Here is a 15,884-nt window from a genome sequence, read left to right on the forward strand (position 1 = left end):
CGTGAGATTTCACAACTTGCTAAAAATGAGCTTTCCTAATAATGTGGGACCTACCTGTCTAGGAATAAACTGTCCTAACCACAAGGGATGAGACATAACCTGACACGAGGGCCCATTTTCTTCTAAAATGCTTTTTCTGAAAGACTTTTAAAAGAAAAGGGGAAAATGTGAAAGAAAAATAAAACTTGGGAGGCCCAAATCACTAAGTCAAGGAAAAAGTCAAGCTGGGAACTATGTCAGGCAAACTGCTTCCCATTTTATTCCTAAATGAGCTAGCTACAAAGATAAAAAGCTACATACCTCCCTCACAATTTGCCCACAAGGGAATTCCTCATGAACAAAGGACAGACAGAATTCAAAGTCATCCCACTGAGGCTCACCTGAGACATGCATATCTGATTGCTTCCTCTGCCCTATTGTTTACGTAAAAATGCAGATTCACTGAGTCAGACTAAATTGTATATTCAATGGAAAGCTGATCAAGGACTCAAAAGAATGCCACCTTTTGTCTCTTATCTACCTATGACCTGGTGGCTCCCACCTCGAGTTGTCCCGCCCTGCCAGACCAAACCAATGTACATCTTACACATACTGAGTAATGTCTCACTTCTCCTTAAAATGTGTAAAAGCAAGCTGTACCCGGACCAACTTGGGAACACGTCAGGACCTCCTGAGGCTGCGTCACAGGTGTGTCCACAGCCTTAGCAAAATAAACTTGCTAAATGTTTTGAGACCTGTCTCAGATAACTTTTGGTTTACAGAATCCTGCTTCTTTTCCTTAAGATGGGAAGAAAGAGGGGAGGGAGAAAAAGAAGAATAAAATGATGAAATCCTTCAAGAGCAGTTCCCAAAATAAAATTTTATTTAACTACTATTTGGAAACATAGAGATATAATTCACACATGCCCAATTTGTACAGCAAACTTGTCCTATTGTAATGGTGTAATTAGGAATTAATATATCTAAGAGACTAGAAAAATCACAGTCTGATTAAACATGACTTGGAAATATTGAATCCTTCAGCAATGACTCAGTATTATTGATGTATTATAAGAAATATTAGTACTTTCACATTTTAAAAATGCATTATAGGTCTAAGCACCACCATGGCTCATGGCTGTAATTCCAGAGATTTGAGATGCCAAGGCAGAAGGATCACTTGAGGCCAGGAGTTTGAGGCCAGTCTGGGCAACTTAGGAAGACCCCCATCTTTACAAAAAATAGAAAATAAAAAAGTTAGCTGGGCATGGTGGTGTGAACCTGTAGTACCAGCTACTGGGGAGGTTATGGTTGGCGAATCCTTCTAAGCCAGGAATTTAAAGCTGCAGTGAGTTGGGATTGCACCACCACACCCCAGCCTGGATGACAGAGTGAGGTCCCATCTCTTAAATTAAAAAAACAAAAAAGTATGATAAGTCAATACTAATTATGCTGTATTAAAAATAAGAAAATAATTCATCTTATTCTTGGAAGATAATTCCTTTGGGGAAAAAAGGTGAATAACATTTTATGTCCAAAATATCTTTGTAGGTTTCAGAGCTTATTAAAGAATATATATAATACACCTTTAATATTAGGATTAGTTTATTGTTAAACTTTCAGAGCCACTCATCAATTGGTACTCAATCGATGCATGCTAAATGAGTTAATTAGTAAATTATATAAGTGAACTTGATATACTTTAAATTTCACTAGACTCAAAATTATTACCAATGGTGACACTTTAAAATGAAGATGTTCAAACACAAACTAAATCCACCAATCAGAAGCCAAAGAAAAAAAAACAAACAAAACAAAAAAAAAAAAACAAAAAAAAAAAGAGAACTAAGCAGTAATTACAGCAGTAAAAACAGATTTAATTCCGAAAAAAACAATTGCAATAGGGGAAACAAAACCTCAGTATAATACTGGGCTCAATTCCAAAAACAAGGAAAAGCGATAATTTGTAGCCAAAAGGCAGGGTGGGGATCAGCAGGATAGAAAATTACTAAGAGGAAAGATCTCAGGTAAGGCAGGTTCTGGTGAAAACAACCTAACAGTATTCTTACTGAAGGCTGCTCGGGGTGATCAGATATCTCCTGGGGGATGATGGAGGATGAGGAACCCCCAAGAGTAATCTGAAATCGAAGATGGGGAATTCTTGCTAAACTGACTTGCAGGTTCTTGCTAGAACTGGACTCCGAAAGGAAGGACACCCAAGCCCAGAGTTTGAAACTTAGACAAAAATAATGCACAAATGAGCCTGATTAGAGTTTGATTAGCAGAATATCATTGTCTCTCCTCTTGTGCATAATTAGTTAATTAACTAAATGAATTTGATGTCCTTTGAGTTTAAGTAAACTCAAAATTATGGCTGATGATGAAACTTAAAGTCAAAATATTCAAAGAAAAACCAAGTATGTCATCCAGAAGCCACAGAACACAAGCATTATTCAGAAGACTAGCATGTCTTTCGCAGGCAAGCATAAGGCTGACGCACCCAAATATGACTGAAATGAAGTAATTGAATAAAGACTTAAGGCTGGGCATGGTGGCTCACGCCTGTAATCCCAGCATTTTGGGAGGCTGAGGCGGGCGGATCATGACATCAGGAGATGGAGACCATCCTGGCTAACAGGGTGAAATCCCATCTCTACTAAAAATACAAAAAATTAGCCGGGCATGGTGGCAGGCACCTGTAGTCCCAGATACTTGGGAGGCTGAGGCAGGAGAATGGCAAGAACCCGGGAGGCGGAGTTTGCAGTGAGCCGAGATCTCGCCACTGCACTCCAGCCTGGGCGACAGAGCGAGACTCCGTCTCAAAAAAGACTTGAAGAGCATCTAAATGCAAGATGCTAATTAAAACCATAATAGCTTTGCTGAGGATGCTGTCTGTCAAATGTCTCTTGTCAAACCCCAGGCTGAGATCAGTGATACTTGACTTTCAGTCAACCCAACATCCCACTATAAAAAAAAAACCTAGGACCAATCCCGGTTCTATGATTACAGTGGTTCAGCTGCCTAGCACTAAGGCAAAGGGCTCGGTACCAAGTTAGGCTAAAGTTTAAGAAGAATGACAAACACCTTTATTACTACTGGTGCATTGCACAATGATGTTCACAAAAGTATAATAACCATAATGAGGGCTATGGGTTTGCAATTAACTGTCTATTAGCAATAACCAGTGTTTCTCTTCTCTCGACCAGTCAGATGACTTTTGGGATTTATTTCTATGATTTGCCAAAGTCATAGTTACTAAATCTTCTACATATGGGATTGTATTAAAGATCCAAATAGCCACTATAGTCAGACACAAACAGAAAACACCTTTGTCCAAAGGTAATAGGGACCCAATCTCATCAATTGTAACTAAGCATATTAACCAGTGCTGAAGGTAAATGCCAATAAATTTATATTAGCTCATCTTCAAAAGATAATGCAACAAGTTATTTTTCCTGTTATCTATTTAAGGTATCTGATGCCTACAGAGATATCAGGCCTCTACATGGAGCACTTAGGATGCAGACTGAATTTTTCCTTGGGATAGATGACTTGTTTAAAAATCTTGTCAGAGTGTTAAGTGGCTTTTTATTTATCTTCCTAAAAAGCTATGTCCTGAAGTCTACCTTAAGAATGCACATTTTGTACAGCCAGGCATGGTGGTATGTGTCTGTAGTTCCAGCTGCTTAGAAAGCTGAGGCCAGAGAATCACTTGAGGCCAGGAGTTTGAGGCTGTACTGTGCCAATATCATGCCTGTGAACAGCCACTGCACTCTAGCCTGGGCAACACAGTGAAACTCCATCTCTTTAAGAAAAAAAAAAAAAAAAAAAAAAAGCACATTTTGTGATAGCAAAACTATGACTAAAGTCTTACATAATCAAATATCTTCCCAGCACCAATTGCCACCATTCTTTCTAACTAATGTGATATAGTACAAGATTAGAATATACTTGTGCCACAAAACAACACTAGAAACATTTATTAATGTCTTTCTTGACAATGACTTTTTTTCCTGTCTTCTCACATCCACTTTTTACCTTTTACTTTCTGTCTTTACTGTCCTCCATTTGCCTATGGGAGGTGGAAGCTGATGAAACACGTGTCTAAAAAGACTAAGGAACTCAGATCCAGAAAAGAATTGAGGCTTTATTTCCATTTGTAGTTCTATTACGAAACAGCTGAAAGATCCAAATTATTCAATCTTTAAGCATCACTTAACTCTTTAAAAATACATCAGTAATTCCTAAATCTGTCTAAATTCCAGGAATGTTGGGATAATGAGTAAAATGATACGTATGAAGTGTATGGTTTTTTTTTTTTTGAGACAGAGTCTCACTCTGTCGCCCAGGCTGGAGTGCAGTGGCGTGATCTCGGCTTACTGCAAGCTCTGCCTCCCGGATTCTCGCCATTCTCCTGCCTCAGCCTCCTGAGTAGCTGGGACTAGAGACACTCACCACCATGCCCAGATAATTTTTTGTATTTTTAGTAGAGACAGGGTTTCATGGTGTTAGCCAGGATGCTCTCAATCTCCTGATCTCATGATCCACCCGCCTGGGCCTTCCAATGTGCTGGGATTACAGGCGTAAGCCACCGCACCCGACCTGATGTGTTTTTTTAAGAAACTATGTAAATCTAAAGTGTAGTGTTATTTCCCCTGGACTACCAATATTATTAAATCTTGCTTATTATGGCTCATTTGCATTTATTCCAAACTACAAGAAAGATAACTGTAATAGGTATGGAGAGGATTCTTTTTGACATTTTGGGAGCCATAAAAACCAATATATATAATTCAAATAGGGGTATCTGTATAAAAATTTACAGATTGTAAACCCTTACCCTAAGAACATTAAAGAAATATTTTCCATGGATACTGATTTAGACAATACAGAGATGCTTGGGGGTAATAACAATAATCTAAGTCTTCTGTAAAGAATGTGGTTAATAAGAAAGGTGAGGTGGGAAGAGGAAGGGTTATACATAGCAAAATTCATTTCGAATTGTAGAAACTCAGAGCAAGATGTATTTACAATTGTCCCTTTATCTCCACCAATAAACTGAGACACTGCTGGTGTTTTGCCTCCACAGAGATCACATGCTTCTCATTAAAAGGGAAATTGGAAAGGTAAAACAACACTTCCACAGCAGAATTCAGTCAGCCCCTCCACTCTGAGACCATCTGTGGCTAAAGTCTATTTAGAAAGAGCATTACAGAGTGAAAGCATTCTCATAAAGTTTATAAAATGTATCAGGGAAGAAGGGAGGGGGAGAACTAAGATAAACCAAGCCTGCAGCACACTCAGCATTAAACGTTAGGTTAGCTTGCTCTCTGACCCACTTCCCAACAGTGTTTCCCTGTTGCTCCAGAATCACGTAGACTGTTAAAAGATTGTAGTTCCCCCTAACTACTCTACATGACAACTTGAACATTATTAAATGTAAGTTTTCCCTTTGAGATGTATTTTAAGTCCTGCATACCAGTGAAACTACTGATGTCAGCTGGTCTAGGGACCACATGAGGAGCTAACTCGTCTCCTTTTTCCAAATAATACAGTTTTCTCATCCTAATGAGTTCATCCCTCTTACCCCGACCAATCAATAACCCCAATCTTCCAGCCCATTGTCCTCTACAATCCCCTTAAAAACCTCATCCCAGAAATCCTTGAAGAGATGGATTTGAGAGTCTCCTCCCATCTCCTCACCTGGCTGCCCTGCAATCAATAAACTCTTTCTCTGCTGCAAACACTGCTGTCTCAGTGTATTGCACTTTACTGTGTAGCAAGCATATGAACCCGTTGGTCTTACAACAAAGCCACAACTAAATTTCACTTAAGTAGTGCAATTCATTTGAAGCACAATAGAGAGTAATTGAGAACACAGTAATACAAGAAAGTGATATTAAGTAAGCCTATACCTAGCATTTTTTCCAGATTGAAGGTCACAACCTATTAGTGAGTCATGAAGTAAATTTAATTTCTTGTAATAAGACTTTTAAAAAGCCCATAAAATAGACTATAATAGTGTAGAATAGGATAGAATAAAATAGGTAGGATAGAATAAGAAATACCTTTATTATATATAATAAATAATATTTTAAAAATTGTTTGCTATTCTCCTGTTAATCTGTGTTTTTGTCAGTTCAATTCATGAGCCTCACCCACAGAGCTTCAGGAGTAGAGGAAAGTTACTTTTCTTTCCCTACAGTTCTGGCAATGAGAATGGGATATCATTGGCTGGGACACCCTGCACACTCCAGAGGCTACCATTGAGATCTTGGGAGCACCCAGCAATGTTAGCAAAAGGTAAACATTTTTACCACATCAACCTCCTAATCTCTGCCTGTAGAGTCTGGTCAAAAGAAAATGGCAAGAGACTATCCTTGTCTTTCCCTTTTCAAATTCAGATTAGCAGGAGAAACCATTTGTGTGAACTAGTTCTTTGGGTATAGATACTTATGATTTTTTTGCGTGTGACCAATCAAAATTTAATTTCTTTAAGCTACATTTTGCCACAAGCAAAGAGATGGCAAATCAGTTTACTGGTCATCATTTATATACAAATAAAGAAGGTGAGATTAAGGTCTTGTACACTTTTTCTGGTCCGTGTGCAGAGTAATGGTTCAAACCAGTTCTGTGGTTCCCAGTAGATTTGTAATGGTTCAGGTTCTCTTTATTCATCTTCATAGGCAGTTAGAAACAGATTCACATGAAGGTTATGAAATAGAGTATGGTTACCATCTCCTCAAGAAAAAGGCTTGGATCTAATGCAGAGATGGGGGCAAGGAATCAACTCAGGTCTCCTGTGCTCTCCATGATGCAACTTCAAGAAGACAATTATCATCTTCACTCCCATCCAAGGGAGCACAACGAAGTAGGTGAGGGTCTTCCACATACTAGCTGAGCCCTCCTAGCCATAGATACCACTTGATGTGGCTGCCCCAATTTGGGATTGGACTGATCCCATAGCCGAGGAGCCCAGAATGCAATTGGGTTCTGGCAATGAGAGTGAGATATCATTGGCTGGGACACCGTGCACACTCCAGAGGTTACCACTGAGATCTTGGGAGCACCCAGCAAAGTTAGCAAAAGGTAAACATTTTTACCACATCAACCTGGACATTTTCAACCTGGACTCCTTGTGATTTTTATTTGAAGTACTCTTGGTTTTAATTCATCCTTTCCCTCCCAGAGATGGTCATTGTTTTCCTATGTCTCTGTCTTTTGTGTAATTTTTCATATGGAAGGGAATCACAGGCATATGTCCTATAGGCATGTTGTTAAAACTGGCTTTATAGACTGATGGGTTTACTGTCCTCATTGGGCAGGTGTTTGGACAAACTTTGCTGTGGGTCATCAATTTTTTTAAAAAGCTGAGGTTCTCCTTTCATCACTTTTTATGTTCTGAGATCTCGGCTTGTAACCAGTGAGGATATGCTCTTTGGTTTCTGCCAGCTGATGGGTACAGGTTATCAGGGATGCATCAAGTGGCTACCATAAGGCTAGGAACCCTAGACATTGGAGGGTATGCTGAAAAATCAATTGGAGAAAAGCAGATTAATTGGAAAAAAAGGCATGCAAATCTATCTAACGTGTACATACAGGAGCCTTCAGAATGGAGTCCCAAGGATAGAGGGGAAATTGTCTATTTTTATGCTTCAGTTCAGCAAAGTATGAACAGCCATATAGTAATATGACTGGACGAAAAGTAATGCTAATAGACTGAGGGAGAGAAGTCCAGCCAGGCCTACCTGTCTAGATTTTTCTTGGCCTCTCTGTGCATGCATTCCTTCCTTCTAGGTAAGGGACAGGAATCTCTCTGGAATGGGGGTCTTATGACCTACAGTCAAACAAGGTAGGTCACATGATTCCTTTATGGCCAGTTTTTATATAGAAAGACAGAGGGAAAGTTAGAGTAACATTTTTAGGTTTTATGGCTGACTTGGGAAAAAGGGGTTCTGATATCTATGACCTGTTCAGGGGAAGAGAAATTCTAGTTTTTATGGCTAGCCTTGGAGGCAAATGGGACTGAGAGACAGGAGGGCAGAAGGTGGTCAGATAAAAACTTTTGCTTCTGAGGCCTTCATTATGGGGTATTACTTTCTGAGTCCCAACAACATGAAGTGTGCAAGCAGCATTTTCATTGTCCAACCATGCCAGCTTTCAGGAGAGTTTGTTTTAATGAGGGGTCAGTATGGCAGAGGCACTTGAGAGTAATGACTTAAGAACACCCTGACAATGACCTTGTAGTCTAAGAATCCAGGAGTAGCCAACCCAGAGTTTCACTCCTTAGCTAGGAAGGACATCTGAACCCCTGACCCATCCCTTAGAATATAGGCCATACAGGGAATCAAGGCCCTTTGCTTTGGGTTAGATGGAGCTTGCTAGGTGGCAGGTGCTAAATAAAAATGTTATATAATCTGCATGCTTTTTACAAATGGGAGCAGTTCTCCTGTCCAGCTCTCCATGACCAGACCATCCTTGTATGTAAGTTCCCCCAGTAAATCGTATGTCTCATTTGCTCTCAAGGTCCCACTCTATACGGAGTCTTTGTTGTCTCTACCCTTATTGCTTTGCCAGTGCAGGAAGTCCCATCCAGCATCACCTGTCCAATCTCACAGATTAGAGAGTCTGTAATTGGAGGCATCTCACTTGTGTAGGACACCAGAGACACTAATTTTCACAAACATTACTCTTACTGCCTGTGACAATGAGGGTTTTTGCTTTCTTAGGCTATTTTTGGGAGTGTTTTTTGGATCATTGGAGCTGCATCTTCTGCACCTCTTTGGGGATACCTCTTGAATTCATGATAAAAATGTATTCTAAACCTAGAAAGTTACCTCCAGGTTTTTTCATGAAAAGATTTATTGGATTGAGTTGCTGTTAGAGTGGATATATGCTTGGAGATCCTATTTGCAATGGCTACATGATGAATTCATGGATTTAGAAAAACTTTTAGAAAGATTTTTAGAGAACTCTCATCCTAAACAAATGATTTTTTGGTACCTACGGGAAGTTGAAATCGGAAGCAGGACAAAAAAGAGCATTATGGCTAGGCTTAGAGATTCCCTCAAGATTAAGAACAGAAATTAGACTTAGAACAAAAGTTAAAAATCCACATCTACTGTACATGTTCCTTTCCCCTGCAACTGTGCTCTTCTTTACTCTCAATTCCATATCCCTAACCTTCCAGAAGGTATTTTGAATCTCCAGACCCTGACTTATGTTTCTCTCCCTCAAATCCAGCCCAGACTCCTAAGCAAATTCCTATAATCCCTGAAGCTCCTCTGACTTCTAAGAAAAAAAAAAAAAAAAAAGTCCCTAAACACCCAGCTTCCTTCTTTAAATACTTTTTCCCTGCAAGAATAGCAGAAAGCACTCTGGCCTAATCTCCAGGCCAGGGAATACAAGTTACTTATGTAAATGCTGATAGTCAGAAAATAACTTTGTCAGAGGCCCCAGGGATACACAGCAGGGCTCATTTCATTGTCCCTTATAATTCCATCTACTTTCTGGGTCTATATAATCAGATCCCATCAGCTGCAAGTCTTCCCATGAAATTCCTTTTGTGGATGTATCCTTAGTGCCCACAGCAAAGAATTCATGTCCTCTGGACAGCAGCAGATCTTTTAAAATAAAAAGTCGTTTTATACCACACCCCACCCCACCCCCAAAATATACACCTTTCAGAAGATCCTATCAAACTTAGAGAGAAGTTAGAAAAGTTAGTGACAATATACAACTCCCCTCCTAGGGATTTTGATTGGCTCTTCCTACCCAGGGTGATACTGTGGTTACCAGACAAGCCAGACAACCCCCTAGGGACAACTACCTCTCCCCAGCAGCAAACACACATAAAGAAAACAGGTAGCCAGAACTTCTCCCAGGCCTTCCTGCAAATGACGAGGAAATGACTTAGCTGGCAGCTGATATTTAGGGCCTCATAAAAGTGATAGTAGAGACCTTTCCCACCAAAGTGAATTGGTCTTAGGTTGAAAAGTACACTCAGAAAGAAAAGGATGCCAAGATTTTTGTGGAATGTTGTATACAGACTTTCCAAAGGCATGCTGCATTTAACCTCAAAGCCCCAGAACAGAAAAATCTTATTATTTCCACCTTTATTGGAAATCCTCTGTCTGGAATAAGGAAGCAAATCCACAGTAGCTTTTTTGTCTGGGCAGGACAGTCTCTTCAACATTATGATTGAAGCTTCTACCCCATTCATTGAAAAAAGGCTTGCAGGAAAAGAGGAGGGGGGAAAAATTAACATCAACTGTCCTTGCCTTGCAAATTTAGTCTTTATAAAAACACATCTATGACTCTAGGGGCAACTCAAGTCCCACCCATTTTTCTTACCAGCCCCAGAGCCTCCCCTATTCATTTCAAGATGTTTGCAGGTACTATATACAAAGCCAGACATTGAAAAAAACAATTGTCCTGCACTTAAAAGAAAGGAAAGCTTAAACAATCTCTCCTGACCCCAGCTTCCTCAGAGGATCCATTTTCCTCTTTCTGAGAGAGGAAGCATATCCTCCATCCTTAAAATAGAAGATCAAGAACTGAATTTTTAAATTGACACTGACGTGACTTTCTCTACTACTGGCTCAAAGTATTCATCTCTATCTATCACCTCTAATTCTATTCAGCTGTTGGAACTCCAGGGAAGCCTGTTTCATTGCCTACATCTTAGGCCACCCAATATTTGTAGGCCCTCTTAACATCCATCACGCCTTTCTAGTTTCTGACTTCTTACTGGCAAACCTTTTAGGCAGAGGTTTGTTATGTAAATTTAATGCCACCATAGAGTATAATTATAAAGATGTTTTTTATTTTCCTACCTTCAGACCAAACCTCAAGCTTCCTACCTTCCCTAATGGAAACCCATATCAATTTAAAATCTTCTGAAGAGGATGCAGTCCTAAAAGATATCCCACTTAGTATTTGGGCCTCACATATAAATGAGATTGGATAGCTACTGAGTGCACAGTCAATGGGCGTTACCTGGAAGAGTAATAAACTTTTCCTATAAGTAGCCCAATACTCTCTCTTTCAAGATGAAAAATAAGGAATTGAACCTATAATCGACTATTTTATAGCAGGGTTTTCTTATACCTTCTTACCCTGCAATACCCTAATCTTGCCAATAATAAAAGTAAAATTTGATTTAGATGGGAATCAAATCCCATCTTAGATTTGTACAAGATCTGAGAGTCATAAACTCTTATAATGCCCCATCACCCCATAATTCCTAATCCAGGACTATTCTGACCTCAATTCCTGCTGATGCAGTCTGGTTTATAGCAATTAACCTCTGGTCAGCTTTCTTTTTAATTCCATTACTCTGGGACTCAAAATTTGTCTTTGCACTTATGTTTAGAGGAAGACAATCAACATAGATGCATACCTCATAGATATTATGAGTTCCCCTCAATATTTTTCTAAGTCCGTAAAACCAATCTCAACCCTGTAGCTTTTACTCAAGGCTTCACTCTTTTTCAATACATTAATAACCTCTTTCTTTATAGCCAAACTAAACAGAGTGATCTTATAGACTCCCTCATTCTCCTAAAATAAGTAGCTGAATGAGGCCTTAAATCCTTCATATCTAAACATCAGTGGATGCAAACAACTGTTACCTGCTTAGGACATGAGATATCTCAGGGCACTAAAAATAGCACAAAATGCCTTGAATCAGCCTTGCCCATCTCTCTCCCAAAAACAAAAAGCAACTGCATAAATTCCTAGGGGCAGCTAAATGTCACCGATGAATTCCTGCTTTTGCTGCCCATGCTAAACCTCTATAGATGCCCTCCTCCTGATGCTACTTCAGAGTTCATTTCCTGGCTCTTGGAGCCATTGAACTGCAAAGCCTGAAAATGAGCACTTCTCACATAGCCAGCTCTTGGCTTATCCAACGTTGGCAAACCGTTTCACCTATACTACCATGAAAAGAATAGGATTGTTTGGGGTATTCAGAACAACCTCTTGCCTCTTGGATATGAGGACTAAGCTCTGATTTTTTTCTTACCCAAATTTCTACCTAAGGGGTCTAGGGAGTCATGCCCTACAAACTGTAAATTCTCATCAGTTGGGTTTTATTGGACCGTATATATTGTGGCTTACTTTTCAATCTGACTCTGGCATAACATTATGAGACAAGGAAAAAAAATGTTTAACCCCAAGATATATTTCCTTGCCATACCTTAAAATTGCCCTGCAAAGTGTCTTGTGGGAAGAATCCACATTCTATAGAGAATCCCTTTCCCTTTTGTTTTCCTTTCTTCCTTCCCAGATCCAGGAGATAATCAACTAAGAGCCAGGCACACTTTTAAGTCCTATTAAAAAAACTATTTACAACCTGGTCTCTCTAAAATCTGCTATCTAAGAGCTTCCTCTGCACAATAAAACTTGGTGTCCATAATCCTTTATCTTTAACCTGAACATTCCTCTCTGTCGATCCCAGGTCTTCAGACAACCTCAACCAATTGTCAGCCAGAAAATATTTAAATTTACCTACAGGCTGGAAGCCCCCACTTTGAGTTGTCCTGCCTTTCTAAACCAAACCAATGTATTTTCTTAAACGTATTTGATTAATGTCTCATGCCTTCCTAAAATACGTAAAACCAAGCTGTATAAATAAGGGAGGAGACCACCCCTCATATTGTCTTATGCCCAATTTCTGCCTCCAAAGAAAGAAAAAGTAAAAACTAAAAGGCAGAAATGAAATCCACAGGCAGACAGCCCGGCGTCACGCCCTGGGTGGTTAAAGATTGACCCCTGACCTAACTGGTTATGTTATCTATAGATTCCAGACATTATGTGAAAAAGCACTGTGAAAATCCCTGTCCTGTTCTGTTTCAGCACCCAGTCACATACCCACTGCTTGCTCAATCAATCACGACCCCCTCACGTGGACCCCCTTAGAGTTGTAAGCCCTTAAAAGAGATAGGAATTACTCACTCGGGGAGCTCAGTTTTTGGAGACATGAGTCTTGCCAAAGCTCCTGGCTGAATAAAGCCTATCCTTCTTTAACTCAGTGTCTGAGGGGTTTTGTCTGTGGTTTGTCCTGCTACACCCCAACTACCTTGGACACATGTTCTCAGGACCTCCTGAGGACTGTGTCACTGGCCATGATCACTCATATTTGGCTCAGAATAAATCTCTTCAAATATTTGACAGTTTGACTCTTTTCATCAACAGATATCCTATACTATATTTCTTGTAAACAAGAAAATATCAGAGACAGGTCTCAATCAATTTAGAAGGTTATTTTGCCAAAGTTAAGCATATGCCCAGAAGAAATAAACATGGAATCACAGAAACAGTCTGTGGTCCATGCCTTTTTCCAAAAATGAATTTGAGGGCCTCAGTATTTAAAGGGGAAAGGCAGGCCATTGTAGAAAAAAGGAGGGTATGATAATCCACATGTTGTAAGGGAAAAGAAATAGGTAGGGAATAGTCAATTACGTATTCATCCAGCGCTCAGTAAATCTGCACTTTACATAAGATAAGGTGAACACAGAGTAACTACCTATGGAGTTATTTAACATTTTATCTCTAACTATCTGCTTAGGAACAAAAGAAAAGGCAGTTTCTTGCGCAACTCACATTTCAGTTTAATTTTTTTTTCCTTTTGGCATGGTGAATTGGGGTCCTGAGTTTTTATTTTCCTCCCGCATTCTCAAGTCAATTAGACTCTATGGCATCAGGCATGTTCCCATTCCTGCACGAAGTAGTCACAACTGGTACCTTAGTTGGCAAATTCAGTATTCTTATATTAGGTTCCCTTCTTTACCTCCACATTCCCCATTCCCCCATTCTGTGTCCATTCTTTTATGACTTAATAAGACTCCGCACCTCTCAACACAGTAGCAGACCACCTGTACACAGGCCCTATTAACCAATTCCTCTATTGTAACACCTTTTTTTTTTTTTTGAGACAGAGTCTCATTCTGTAACCAAGGCGGGAGTGCAGTGGCGCAATCTCGGCTCACTGCAACCTCTGTCTCCCAGGTTCAAGTGACACCATGATAGTGGTAAAGAAATTAACAACTGAGGTTATTCCTCATCTTGGCATTTCTTTATAGATTGAATCAGACCAAGAAACTCATTTTTTAGTAGAAATAAACAACTCACTCCCCAAATCTCTGGATTACTCATTAAAATTTCTTACTTCATACCATCCTCAATCATCAGGGCAAGTGGAACATAAAAATCTAGACATAAAAAGAACTTATAGGAAAAAATCCATTAAACCATCTCTTTCAACCAGGAGATCAGGTATACATCAAGATTTTTAGAAAAAGTGTGTACTATTACCTTATTAGGAAGGACTTTATGAAGTACTGCTAACCACCTACACTGCTATCACACTGTCTGAATTCATGTGAGCCACATCAAGGTAGAGCCAGTCATCACTCTCAGGACAACTGAAAGACCATCCCTACAGGTGACCTCATAGTAAGGATTTCAGAGTCAAGGCTCTAGAAGCAAGATGACACCACAAAGCAAACAGCTTTCCTCAAGATCACAGATCAAAAAACTTTGCTTTCATCTATTTTCCCCCTTTAAGTTTCTCTCCTTCCTGGTGTGTGGGGGGAGTAAAGGGAGGATCTTTTTAAACAAAACCTCCCATTTATTGAGAAGCTCACTGGAGATTACTTGTCTCAATCTATCCTATTCTCTCTCTGATCCTCCACTATGGGCTTTCTTTCAAATGCTGCCTCTTTCATATTAACCTCATTCTTTTCTTTATAGGTTTCACACAAACCTGACACCACCCTTGCACGAGTTTCTCAAACCTTGGTCATGTCAACTAAACAATATAATTATTGCTTATGTCAACATCTGTATAGCATGAACAAACCTGAATTAGTTTTTATTCCTGTCCATGGGGTACCAGGTAGACCAACTATGGAAGATAAATTAATGAAAGAGTATGGTATCCATGGCCAGAAAAACAATGTCACTCTACTTTTACTTCTGATGAGTTCATCGGGCAAGGAAAAACCTCTGTGCATGCTCAACAATTGTCCCTTGCTCAAGTAAAGATGTTGGGGAAAAAAAAAAACTTTCCAATTAAAAACAAATATGGTCCTGATCTCTTCCCAAGTAACAAGCCAAGACAATATTGCAATCAAACCCTGTAGTTTGACTCCATACACCACATCCTCAAACCCTTCATGGAGGTCATAATGAGGCAGGAGAATAGGGTCGGGAGACAAGAAGCCTGAGGACAAACTGTGGCTGACTTCTTGGAATTAGACCAAAAGGAAAACCCCACCTCTCCATGCCCAAGTGAAAAGGGGCCAGAGTTCCTGCCCTCTACAAAACCCTCCTCCCCTACGTCACAAATGAGAATTGCCTCTGATTGGTTGTGGGCCAACCTCCACTTCAGCCTCTGATTGGTCTCAAACCAAGCCTCCACTTCAGTCTCTGATTGGTCACAGGCCAATCCTTCATTTGCATAGGGTATAAACAATTGGAGGCCTCTAAAGGGTACTTAGGGGTGTTACCAAATTCTTTTAGTTTAATTTGAAACCCTGAAGAACATTGCAATGAGGCTCTTGAGCCACTTGCTCAAGCTTGCTCCTGCTCTGTGGAGGCTACTTTCACTTCAATAAATCTGTGCTTTTGTTGCTTCGTTCTTTTGTTGCTTTGTTTGCACGTTTTGTTCAATTCTTTGTTCAACACTCCAAGAACCTGGAAAACTCACAGTCAAGACTTTCCATCCGGTAACAATAAGTGATTCTAGAACTACCTTTTATAGCACAAAGTTTTGCCAAATCACCAAATGTGTTGGCTGGTTCATAGGCCACTCTTGCACAACCTGGGTGGGGTAGCTCAGCTGCTCTCCTGATTAGGCTCCTTAACACCAGAAATTGTATATAAATAGATCAAAAATCTGG

The 15,884-nt window shown here is 39.8% G+C and overlaps 1 protein-coding gene across 2 annotated transcripts in view; it reads right to left on the reverse strand.

Moving 5' to 3' along the window:
* Positions 1 to 14,416, reverse strand: part of SPAM1 (sperm adhesion molecule 1) — a 34,787-nt gene extending 20,371 nt beyond the window's left edge. Inside the window, exon 1 of one of the 2 annotated variants that reach the window (XM_050785060.1) lies at positions 14,296 to 14,416. The gene's annotated coding sequence lies outside the window, so the exon portion shown is untranslated. The remainder of the gene's footprint in view (positions 1 to 14,295) is intronic. The other variant, XM_050785059.1, reaches the window with a different exon arrangement.
* Between the last annotated feature and the right edge of the window lie 1,468 nt (positions 14,417 to 15,884).

Source organism: Macaca thibetana, chromosome 3 (genome assembly GCF_024542745.1).
Source record: "Macaca thibetana thibetana isolate TM-01 chromosome 3, ASM2454274v1, whole genome shotgun sequence".
Lineage (NCBI taxonomy): Eukaryota > Metazoa > Chordata > Mammalia > Primates > Cercopithecidae > Macaca > Macaca thibetana.